We start from the raw sequence: 12047 nt of genomic DNA, 5'->3' as shown, positions 1-12047 counted from the left end.
CCGCCGCCTCGGGTCGATTAGCATGCGGCCCGGCCCATTCCTGACACCCCGCCCACGAGGAGATGGGCGGTGTAGGAGCGAGTCATGTGACTCATATCCTCGGACGGCACCGCCCACCGTCTCTGGCGAAGCTCTGCGAACGCTCGCGCCTCTCCCTGGAAGCTCTCCAGGACCCTAGGGCCTCGCCGCACTCCTGCTGCCCGCGCCTCCCGTCTCCTCAGCTGCTCTGATGATGGCCCTTCGCCCGGAGCTCGGGCTCCTGGGTCGGGACGCCTGAGGTCACCTCTTGGCGCCTTCTGAGCGCCATTCCCCCTTAGAACTGTGTGGCGCAAGGTCTGGGGGGAAAAAGCAGGCTGAGATCTAGAGTTCCTTCAGTCTGTACTTACTGAGCAACTACCTGGTGCCAACACTGTTCTGATCGCTGAGGGGGGCGTGGTGATCAAGATCCCCAGGACAAAATCCCCTGCTTTCGTGGAGCTTACATTCGAGAGGGGAGACACACAAACACCAAGGAGTAAATTATAATGGTTTAGGTGATAAATGTATAGAGAAAATAAAACAGGGTAGAGGGGGTGAGTAGTGCAGGGGTTGCAATTTGTAAAGATTTATTTGTCTGAGAGAGAGAGGGAGTCCCAAGCAGACTCTGAGCTGAGCGTGGAGCCTGACAGGGGCCTCGATCTCACGACCCTGAGTTCACCACCCTATGGAAACGAAGAGTCAGATGCCTAACGGACTAGGCCACCCAGGGGCCCCGTGGGGGTTGTAATTTTAATTTTAGAGTGCTCTGGGCAGGGATTTTTTTGTCTGTTTTGTTCAAATTGTTCACTAAATGGTTCACCAGCGTCTGGTGTGTAATAGCCCGGTTGGCACCCAATATTTGAATGAACGAATGCTCAAACCCATTCAGCAAGTGTTTACTGAGCACCCATTAAGTGCGAGGCTAAGGGATTCGGGGAAAATGGTAACCTTCATGGACTCTTATATTTTAGTGGGGACAATAGGCAATAAATAAATAAGTTTACATTTTTCTGACTTGCTCACATCTGAGATGAGACCTGAACCAGCGATGCAAAGAGCCAGGAATCTGCCTTCCAGGGGAAGGAAACGGTAAGTGCAGAGACCCTGAAGTAGCAATATCTGGCTTCTGGAGCATTAGGACGGCAACTTAGCTGGGCAACAGTGGAGGGCAGAGGAGAGGTGGGGTTAGAGTACTAGGCTTAGGACTGTCCCTTAGGATGTGAGCTCCACGGGGGCAGGGATATTTACTGTCGGTTTCACAACTCTACCAGTATCTTGAATAGCGCTTGGCACATAGGCGGCTTTCAGTAAGCATCTGTTGAATGAATAAGTGTGGGAGAGACGGGAATGAGTGAAGCTCATAATTAGCCCAGTCACATCACAAGCATGAGGCATTCCAGGTCAGCCACGGAGAAATTTATTAACTCTTGTTACCACTAGAGAGCGCCCCTTCACTCCCCCACGTTATGGGATAAACCTGAAGGCCCCCTCCTCCCCAAAGTCCCTGGGATTCTTCAGAGGCCTTTCCAGGAGTTTTCATGAAATCTAGGAAAAGTTGGAATTTCCAATCTCCCTTCATTGGGCTTGTTTCTTGGATGGCCTTTGTACTTGTTACTCCTTCTACTTAACCAACTGTGTTCAAATACCACCTCCAAAGACCTTCCCTTTCTGTCTAAAGTGTCCCCCATTTCATGTTCTATCACCTCACCCTATTTTGTTTCTTTTGTAATTCTGATTACTACAGTATCTGAAATCACCTAATTTATTTATGTATTGACTTGTTTGTCCATGACCCCCCACCCCAGCCGATGAGAGCAAGTTCGTATCCTTTTACATCCTTTCTTCAACAACCCATGGACTCTCATGGGGTTGGGCACACCGGACACTCCCCAAAAAAGCATGTTCAATGAATAAGATAATGAGATGTGTTTGGGTCCAAGAATTGGGCGCACACAACATTTGGAAGCTGATGGGGACTGAGGGAGACCAGGTCTGAAAGGGGTAAAGTTTGGAAGCTGGAAGGAGAGATTTGCTGATTTAGAAGGAACAATGGGATCCGGGAGTGGCAGCTCAGCAGGGGGCTTTGGGGCTGGGAAGCAGCCAAGTTTCCTTTCTCCAACTCCTCCATCATGCCCCTCCCCCCCTTCTAATTCTCTGGGGTTTGAATCCTACCATATGCACAGAGCAGAAAAAATCAAAATATTATCCAGACTTGGAGGGGAGGCATCTGGGCAATTCCTGCTTCCGGCCCTAAGTCCTAGAGCCGGAAAGGGCCTATGGTTAGTAACCTTTTCCCACCCTTGTTAGAACCAGCTGGGACCTGAGATGCACCAACTCCATCCCAAGCTAACCTTAGTGGAGAGTCAGTTTTGGAACCCCAGCTGCCCATCCCTGCAGTGCTCCAAACACCATGTACGGCTCCCTCTAGTGGCCAGGGAGGTGTGCTCTCGGCCTTTGGGGGTTATATCCAAAAAAGCCAAATAGAATTTTTCAGTGAATTCTGTGCATGAGTGTATACAGATCCAACTGAAAGGGTTGGTTGCTGCAACCCGCCCCATCACTGTGCCTAATAGGCACAGCCCAGGGCTGACCAAAGATGGCCTGAGCTGCCTTTGGAGATTGGTTGCAAGCTCTCCATAACATAGGGTGAAAAAAAGTTGACACTTAAGTAGTACTTACCAGGGGTCCCTGGGGGGCTCAGTTGGTGAAGTGTCTGCCTTCGGCTAGGGTCATGATCCCAGGGTCCTGGGATAGAGCCCCACATTGGGTTCCCTGTTCAGTGGGGAGTCTGCTTCTCCCTCTGCCTTCCACCCTGCCTGCTTGTGCTCCTGCTCTCTCTCTCTGTCAAATAAATAAATAAATAAATAAATAAATAAATAAATAAATAAAACTTTTTTTTTTTTAAACTAGAGAGAGAGCACACAAGCACAAGCAGGGGAAATTTTATTATATTGAATATATTATATTCAACTCTGGAATTTCTTACAACAACCCATGGTATTAATACCACCTTTTTACAGATGGAAACGTGCAGAAAACCAGTAAGTAGTACTACAGGACATTAAACCCAGTTGGTGAGTCTCCAGAATCTGGGGCTTAACCACCACCAAAGTCACACCTGCCCCTGCATCTCCGGAGGTATTTTGTTAAAATGCAAGTTACTAAAACCCATCCAAGCAATTTAGTTTTAGCAAGTTCTTCAGGCAAAGTTTGAGAACCACTGAACTAGATGGGTCTTAGTTTTTAAGTACTTTTAGTCTTTACAATTGGTTTTACCGATGTTACTTGGTCACTCAGTTGCAGTGTGACCTCAGGCAAATTACTTAACCTCTCTGAGCCCCCAGTCGTCTTAGCAAAAATGGAGATATTACAAATAGCTATTCATGGACCCTGAATTTGGACACCTAGTCACTTTCCACAGGCAGATTTTTGAGGGATAAATGAGATGTCCAGCTGGAGAGGAGCCCTCCTGCCCCTTCTTGTCTAATAAGCCCTCAAAGAATTGTCCACTTTCATTTCAGTTTCTTTATTTATTTATTAAGTAGGCTCCATGTCCACTGTGGGGCCAGAACTCACAACCCTGAGATTGAGGGTCACATGCTCTACCAGCTGAGCCAGACAGGCACTTCGTATTTCGTTTTAAAAAGAGAATACTTTATTGGGGCCCCTCATGGTCACTTGCTTCTGTTCACTTCCTTCTCTCATCTATGCCTCCCCCTCTGACTGATCTAAGACTTAAAACCCCTAAATTAGGGGGGGCGCCTGGGTGGCACAGTGGTTAAAGCGTCTGCCTTCAGCTCAGGGCGTGATCCCGGCGTTATGGGATCGAGCCCCACATCAGGCTCCTCTGCTATGAGCCTGCTTCTTCCTTTCCCACTTCCCCTGCTTGTGTTCCCTCTCTCGCTGGCTGTCTCTATCTCTGTCAAATAAATAAATAAAATCTTTAAAAAAAAAAAAAACCCTAAATTAGGGGCACCTGGAAGGCTCAGTCAGGAGAGGATGTGTCTCTTAATCCAGGGGTCCTGAGTTGGAGCCGCACACTGGCTGTAGAGATTACAAAAAATAAATAAACTAAAAAAAAAAACCCACCCTAAATTAAAAATAAAAACAGCCCCCATTTCTTGAGCTCATGCCTCTACAGAGCAGTGCTTGAATACCTCTGATAATGGGAAGCTTACTCCTTCTAGAAGCCATGCATTTCTGTACTGGTTATTTTTAACAGTTCAAAAGTTTTCCTTGTATGGAGCTGGAGCCAGTATAGTCCTCCCTGTGGCTCCCACTATGTGCCACAGAATGGGTGAGATCCCTCTGCTGCCGAGCCCCGATCCGGCTCTGCAAGACATCTGGAAGGCAGCTTCCGTGAATGATCCCGAAGGCTTTCAGAATCGAAGAACTGGGTGAAGGAAGCTGAAAACAAAGTTAGGTAACTGTCAGCGAACAGGTTGCACAACTCAGAATTAGGATTTGTGGACTCCGGTGTTGATCTCCAAATAATTCTCTGAGCCTGGAGCTCAGAGGCTGTATTGGGGAGTCCCTGCTCTGCCTTCCTGGTCCCCAGTTCCTGGGCTTGTGGGGCTCACTCTTCTCCCTGGTCAGAAGTCATTGCTGGGTCCATGTGTTTGTGCCTATGCCTTTTATGGGTAGTGCTTTTTATGTCCGGGCTAAGAAATCATTGCCAACCCCAAGGTCATGAAGATATTTACCTATGTTTTAAAACTTGAAAACATAAGTAAATAAATCTTAAAAATAAAAAGTTATAAGACACAGATTTTTAAAAAGATGTAGAGGTTTTGTTGTATGTTTAGGCACATGGTCCATCTCAAGCTGATTTTTGAGGGAAGTAAGGTTTCCCTATTAAAATACACGGATGCAGGCACCTGGGTGACTCCGTGGGTTGAGTGCCCACTCTTGATTTCAGCTTAGGTCATGATCTCTGGGTCACGAGATAGAGCCCTCCATCGGGCTCTGGACTCGGGAGTGGAGTTTGCTTGTCCCTCTCCCTCCCCCAACTTGCATGCGTGCCTGTGCACACGCTCTCTCTGTCTCTCAAATAAATAAAGTCTTAAAAAAAAAATGCATGAACAGATTTGTTGAAAACCAAGTAACTACACGTGAAGTTCTGTTTCTGGCCCTCCACTTCTATCCCATCACTCTCTTTGTCTGTTCTTATGCCAGTATATCCTGTCTTGATTATTCTAGCTTTAAAATAAGTCTTGAGGGGCGTCTGGGTGGCTCAGTCGGGTAAGTGTCCCACTCTTTTTTTTTGTTTTTGTTTTTAAGATTTTATTTATTTGAGAGAGAGTGAGAGAAATCACAGAAGGAGAGGGAGAGGCAGACTTGCTGCTGAGCAGAGAGCAGGATGCGGGGCTCGATCCCAGGACCCCAAGATTATGACCTGAGCCGAAGGCAGCTGCTTAACCCGGTGAGCCACCCAGGCACCACAAGCACCCCACTCTTGATCTCAGCTCAGGTCTTGGTCTCAGGGTTGTAAGTTCCAGCCTCACATTGGACTCTACACTGGGAGTCCAAAAAAGAAAGACTTTTTCTTTTTTTTTTCCTTTTTCTTTTCTTTTCTTTTCTTTTCTTTTCTTTTCTTTTCTTTCCCCTTCCTTCCTTCCTTCCTCCCTCCCTTCTTCTTCTTCTTCTTCTTCTTCTTCTTCTTCTTCTTCTTCTTCTTCCTTCCTTCCTTCCTTCCTTCCTTCCTTCCTTCCTTCCTTTCTTTTAGGCTCCATGCCGAGTGTGGAGCCCAATACGGGACTGGAACTTAATGACTCTGAGATCAAGACCAGAGCTGAGATCAAGACTGGGTTGCTGGGGCACCTCGGTGGCTGAGTTGGTTAAGCCTCTGACTCGGTTTCTGCTCAGGTCATGATCTCAGGGTCCTGGGATCCAGCTCCAAGTTGGACTCCCTGCTCAGCAGGGAGTTTTACTTGTCTGCCTCTCTCTGCCCCTCTCCCTGCTCATGTGCGTGCTCTCTCTCTCTCAAATAAATAAATCTTACCAAAAACAAACAAACAAACAAAAAAAGAGTGGGATGCTTACCTGACTGAGCCTCCCAGATGTCCAAATAAAGTAAGCCTTGAAGTCAAGTAAATTAAGTCTTTCGACTTTGTTTTCCTTTTTCAAAACTGGTGTGGCGACATGAGGTGCTTTATATCTCAATATATTTTGGAGTAAAATGGGATAAATTTGTAAGTGCATACATGATTTGGGACTCACTGCATCTCTTAAATGGGCAGGGTGTCAGCAGGATTAAACATCTTCTTGTATGACCTAACATCCTCTGTTAGGAAAACAGGACCAACCAGGCCACGCTCTAGAGACTGAGCGAGCACCTGAAGATCAGGGGGACTGTTAGGAGTGAATTATGTTCCTGCAAAAATATATGTTGCCCCCCAAAAAAAAGAAGAAAGAAAGAAAAAAAGATATGTTGCAGTCCTAACTCTCAGTACCACAGAATGTGATCTTATTTGGAGATAGGGTCTTTACAGAGGTAATCAAGTTAAAATGAGGTCCTAATCCAATATGACTGGTATCCTTATAAAATGGGGAAATTAGGACACACACAGAAGGGGGTAAGATGATGTGGAGAGATGCAGGGAGAAGACGGCCATCTGTAAGTCAAGGAATGCCTGAGGTAACCAGAAGCTAGGAGAAAGGCCTGGAACAGAACCTTCCGTAGAGTCTTCAGAGAGAACATGCCCTTCTGACGCCCTCAGACCTGGGACGCAACACATTTCTGTTGTTCTCAGTCATCCAGGACACAGTACTTAGTCACAACACCCTAGGAACCTAACATAAGTACCCTGGAGTGAACTGAGGTGGGGTTTCTAGTCAGCCAAGGTCGTTGAGTTCCGATGGGTTTGTCAGGGGGCTGCAAGTGTGTTCAAGATGTCAAGAGAGGTTAGAGCTAGAGGACACCTGGATCTGAACCCCAGCTTCGTCAGTTTATGACTGTGCAATGCACTTTGGGCAAGCACCCCGACCTCTCTGAGTCCCGTCTGTCAAATGGGAATAGCAATGGGACTTGGCAGAGAGCGTTGTTCCACGAAAGACCCTTTGTCTAGCAGTTAGCATGACGCTCGGTAAACTGTGGTTACTATTTTTCCTCTTGTGGGATGTGCTGTTTTCGATGGGAGGGGATCGTCTCATCGCAAATCCAATGAATTGGCTAATCTGTGAGTATTGATGAAAGGCAGAATATCAGTGAGAATCCAGCTGGGAAAAACAGACGCCGGAGGAGGGGAATCTATGGCAGTGGGAGAGGAGACATGTGAAGTGCAGCTGCTGTTGGAGATACTACCTGAGGCCGAGAGAGAGCAGGAGAAATACCCTGGCTGCTCCTTCCTCCCACCCACTTGGCTCCTCTCGCTGCCTCCCGCTGGCCAATCTGGAACTCAGTTGATGTGGCAGCTTGCTGGTGTTGGCAAAGCGGAAGAAGGGCAAGGAATGGAGTTGAGGGCAGACAGGCCCCAGCGCAGCACCAGGCAGCGGGGCTTACGTTTCATTTCGGGGAGCCTGATTCCCCTTCTAGAAAGTGGGGATAATGGTAGTATTTATGCACAGACTAGTTGAGTGCATACAGTAAGATCACACGAGTTAACAGTTGAGCCCAGTGCCTGGTACATAGTAGGGAATACCATATAAATGTGAAGAACAGACCGGCTAGCCATTTTCTGCTCAGACGATGGCAGGAGGGAAGAGGACAGAGGCCTGGGAATAAATTCAAGGTACAGGAGCAATCCGGGTGCTGGTGGTATTTTTATCTCAGACACGTGCCCATCTGTCCCCTCTCCATTCTAAGCTGGTGACTCTGTCAGTCTTCTTTTAGAAACCCTGAGTCAGGGCTGACCACACCGAGTTCAGGGGAGTTGGGAGTTTGGTCTCCACGCTCCTTCAAAAGGATTTCAAATCCTCTTGACTTCTAGCTGATGTCTCTGCCTCCAACTGCTGCCAAACCCTCCTGCCCTCCCCCAGTCCAGGGCTGAGCCATCTCCAGGATCCCTCTTTGTATAATTAAAAAGAAAAATAGAACAGCCGATGTTGCCAAACATGTATTTAAAGTGACACCCAGGGTTCAGGGAGTGAAAAATAAAAATGTTTGAGGTTTAGATTAAAAGTCTCCATGCTCAGCTGTCTCCTGACCCTGGGATTTCTCCTCAGCCTGACCGCCTTTAATCCCCTGCCCTGGCTTGTAAAAGCCTTTTAGACTGAAGGCATTTATTTCCCAGAGAAGTGTTCCAGCCTAATCATGTAAAAATGCCCAGCATCCCAGGAACAGCCTGTCAAGTGCAATGTGGTTCTGTGAGGCCCCAGGGAGAGTGGGGAAGTTGGGGGCTGATGAGTCCTTGCTTTCCTTCACTGTGCCCTTCCCCCACCACATCTAATCCATCAGAAAACCCAGTGGACCATAGCCCTTCATCTTAAAACCTGAGCTCTCCTGTGCAGGGGCGTCCCTTTCATCCTTCCCAGGCCCCCACCATCACTGGCTTAAAAGTCTGCGGGAACCTGCCGCCTGGTGTCTCTGTTTCTATTCTTGATCCTCCCAAAGCCGTTCTGTAACAGCAACCAGAAAAAATCTTTCTAAAACAAATCTGATCCTGTCCCTTGTCTGGTTGATTAGTTTCCCACTGCAGCAAGTTACCACAAATCTCGTGGCTTAAAACCATACAAATTTATTCTCTCCCAGTTCTGGAGGTCGGAAGTCCAAAATGAATCGGAAGGGGCTGAGATTAGGTGCTGGCAGGGTGCTGGTTCCTTCTGGAAGCTCTGAGGGGAAGTGCATTTCCCTGCCTTTTCCAGCATCTAGTGGCTGCCTGGATTCCTTGGCTTGTGGTGCCTTCCTCCTTCTTCAAAGTACCATTTGTCCAATCTCTTCTGTTGCCACCACTCCTTTTCTCTCTGACCCTCCTGTCTGCCTCTGATCAGGACTCCTGTGTTTACATTGTGTCTATCTGGATCATTTAGGGTAATGTCCCCATCTCCAGACTCCAGACTTGATCACATCTGCAAAGCCCCTTCTGCCATATGCAGTGTCATAGTCATAAATTCCAGGGATCAGGATGTGGACATCTTTGGAGGTTCATTATTCAGGCTACCACAATGCTTAAAGCCCTCCAATGGCTTTGCATCTGAGTTAGAATAAAACCCAAACTCCTTACCCTTCATGGGAACTCCTTATCTGATCTAGCCCCTTCCTATTTCTCCCCACCCTCCCCTGGGCTCACTTGCTTCTTACTGTTCTTTCCACAGGCCAAGTCCATTCTTGCCACAAGGCCTCTGCACATGCTGTGCCCTCTGCCTAAATGCTCTTTCTCCAGATCTTCACAGGGCTGGCTGCTTTGTCCCTTCAGATGTCGGCTCCAATGTTACCTTCTCAGAGAGTTCTCTGCCTGATTAATCTGTCTCACCCATTCCTCCCTGCAGTCTCTCAGGTCCCTTGGGTTTACTTAATGTCACCTGGATTTACTTATTATTACCCGTTTTTTTTTTGAAATTTATTATTTATTTTTAAATTTATTTATCAACTTACTGTCTTTCTCTCCCATCAGAAAATGAGCAAATGAGAGAAAAACACTTCCTTTCTTTGTTCACTGCTGTATCCCCAGTGACTGGTGTTCAGTAGATCCTTGATAAATGCTTGTTGAATGGATGAATGGAGGAATGATGGTCTGGGCATCCAATTTGGTCTCTGAGCTTCAGTGTCCAGGATTCAGGCTCAGGATGGAGGTAGGTCAGACAGGCAGGGAAGGTGCAACGTTTAATGCATACTTCCTGTGTGCCAGGCCCTGTGCTAGTCCTTCCTTCATGCAATTCAACATTTATTGAACACCTGCTGTGTGCCGGACCTGGTGCAAATTATTTATTCACACATTATTTATTTAAGTCAAGGAGCATTTACTGAGTGTCTACTGAATGCTAGGCAATGTACATTTATCAAACATCTATTGTATACCAGCTGTCTGAAATCAGTGCTTGGGTACACAGAAGTTCAATAAATACTCGAATCAATGAATGTCCTCAAGGAGCCCCTAGTCTTCCTGCTAAAAAGGCCTGTAAATAAATAACTCTAACACACGAAGATAAGGCAATAATGTGGGTGTGTTCAGAATGCAGAGCGGCCCCTTATCACCTTGTACTGGCGGGTACCTTTCTCAGTCTTATCTCCTTAGCTGGGAACCAGCTCTTTGAAGGTCGGGGGTAGACTCGCCCGTCACTCACCTGCCTCTCCATCCACTGGGCACCTGGGAAGGACCTGGCCGGCAGCACACGCTCAGTCAGCGCCTGTTATCTGATTCCTGCGCTTCCCCCTACGGACAGTTGTTCCTTCATTCACGCGCCAGGCAAGAGGGCAACAGCTGGGTCTCAGCCCTCGCGCTGCTGGCCGGGAGCCGGGAGCTGGGAGCCTCCGACAGGCTGCCCACTCTCCATCTGGCCTGATGATTCCAGCTTTAAATGAAGGATTTGGTCCTCCTCCCTTGGTATAACCCTTTAACTGAACTTCTATGGAATCTATTCTTATAAAAATTCAGGCAATGGATAGAAATTGTTAAAGACTCCAGTTCACCACAGTCAGGAGGCTTTGCCTGATCCGACACTTCTTTTTTTTTTTTTTAAGATTTTATTTATTTATTTGACAGAGATAGAGACAGCCAGCGAGAGAGGGAACACAAGCAGGGGGAGTGGGAGAGGAAGAAGCAGGCTCCCAGCGGAGGAGCCTGATGTGGGGCTCGATCCCATAACGCCGGGATCACGCCCTGAGCCGAAGGCAGATGCTCAACCGCTGTGCCACCCAGGCGCCCCCTGATCCGACACTTCTTTTTGGTTTTAAGATACATACAACATAAAATTACAATTTTGATTATTTTATTTATTATTTTATTTTATTATTTGATTTATTTAGAGAGGGAGAGAGGGAAGGGGGCGAAGGGCAGAGACAGAGAGGGAGAATCTCAAGAAGGCTCCACACCCAGCGTGAGCCTGACACAGGGCTTGATTCCATGACCCTGAGATCATGACCCAAGCCGAAATCAAGAGTCAGATGCTTAACTGACTGAGCCACCCAGGTGCCCCTTTATTATTTTAGTTTTTAAGTAGACTGTACACCAAACGTGGGGATTGAACTGACTCTGAGATCAAGAGTTGCGCGCTCTAATGACTGAGCCAGTCAGGCGCCCCCCCACCTTCTTTACTATTTTAAAGTGTATAGTTCAAGGGCATTAAGTACATTCACGCTGTTATGCAGCCATCACTACCATCCTTCCTTTTTTATTTTTGTTTTAAGATTTTATTTATTTATTTGACAGAGAGAGTGAGAGAGTCAAGCAGAGGGAGCTGCAGGCAGAGGGAGAAGCAGACTCCCTGCTGAGCAGGGAGCCCGATATGGGACTTGAACCCAGGACCCTGGGATCATGACCTGAGCCAAAGGCAGATGCCTAACTGACTGAGCCACCGAGGCGCCCCATCCTTTTGTTTTTTTAAGTAATCTTTACCCCCCACGTGGGGCTCAATCTCATGACCCCAAGGTCATGACCCAAGCAGAAACCAAGAGTTGGATGCTCAACTGACTGAGCCATCCAGGCACCCCTATTTGGGTCTTATATTTAATAATCAGTTTGTTTAGAACATTTACAAACATAACTTTAATAATGTACTAATTATTTTGGTGAGAAATGGCAAATACAGCGTTTGTCATAGTAAAACCGAGTCTTTAAATTACTTTTTGGAGTTACGGTCACGCAAAGTAATAAAGAGAGTGCCACTGTGAGCAAGTTTAATAATAAAGAATATTATGCAGTCCTAAGCTTTAAAAATAGGAAATAAACATATATATAATTTAAAAATAATTATATATTATCATGTTCGACTTAAGAAACAAAACTTCACCTTTATAGCAGCTTTATTCACAATAGCCAAAAGGTAGAAACAACCCAAATATCAATCAGCAGATGAATGGAAAAACAAAATGTGCTATATACATACTATGGATGTATACTAAATAATAATTTAGCCTTAAAAAGGAAGGAAAT

Source organism: Ursus americanus, chromosome 30, assembly GCF_024610735.1.
Source record: "Ursus americanus isolate L20-20 chromosome 30, mUrsAme1.1.p, whole genome shotgun sequence".
Classification (NCBI taxonomy): Eukaryota; Metazoa; Chordata; class Mammalia; order Carnivora; family Ursidae; genus Ursus; species Ursus americanus.
Note: the sequence above shows the minus strand (reverse complement) of the source record.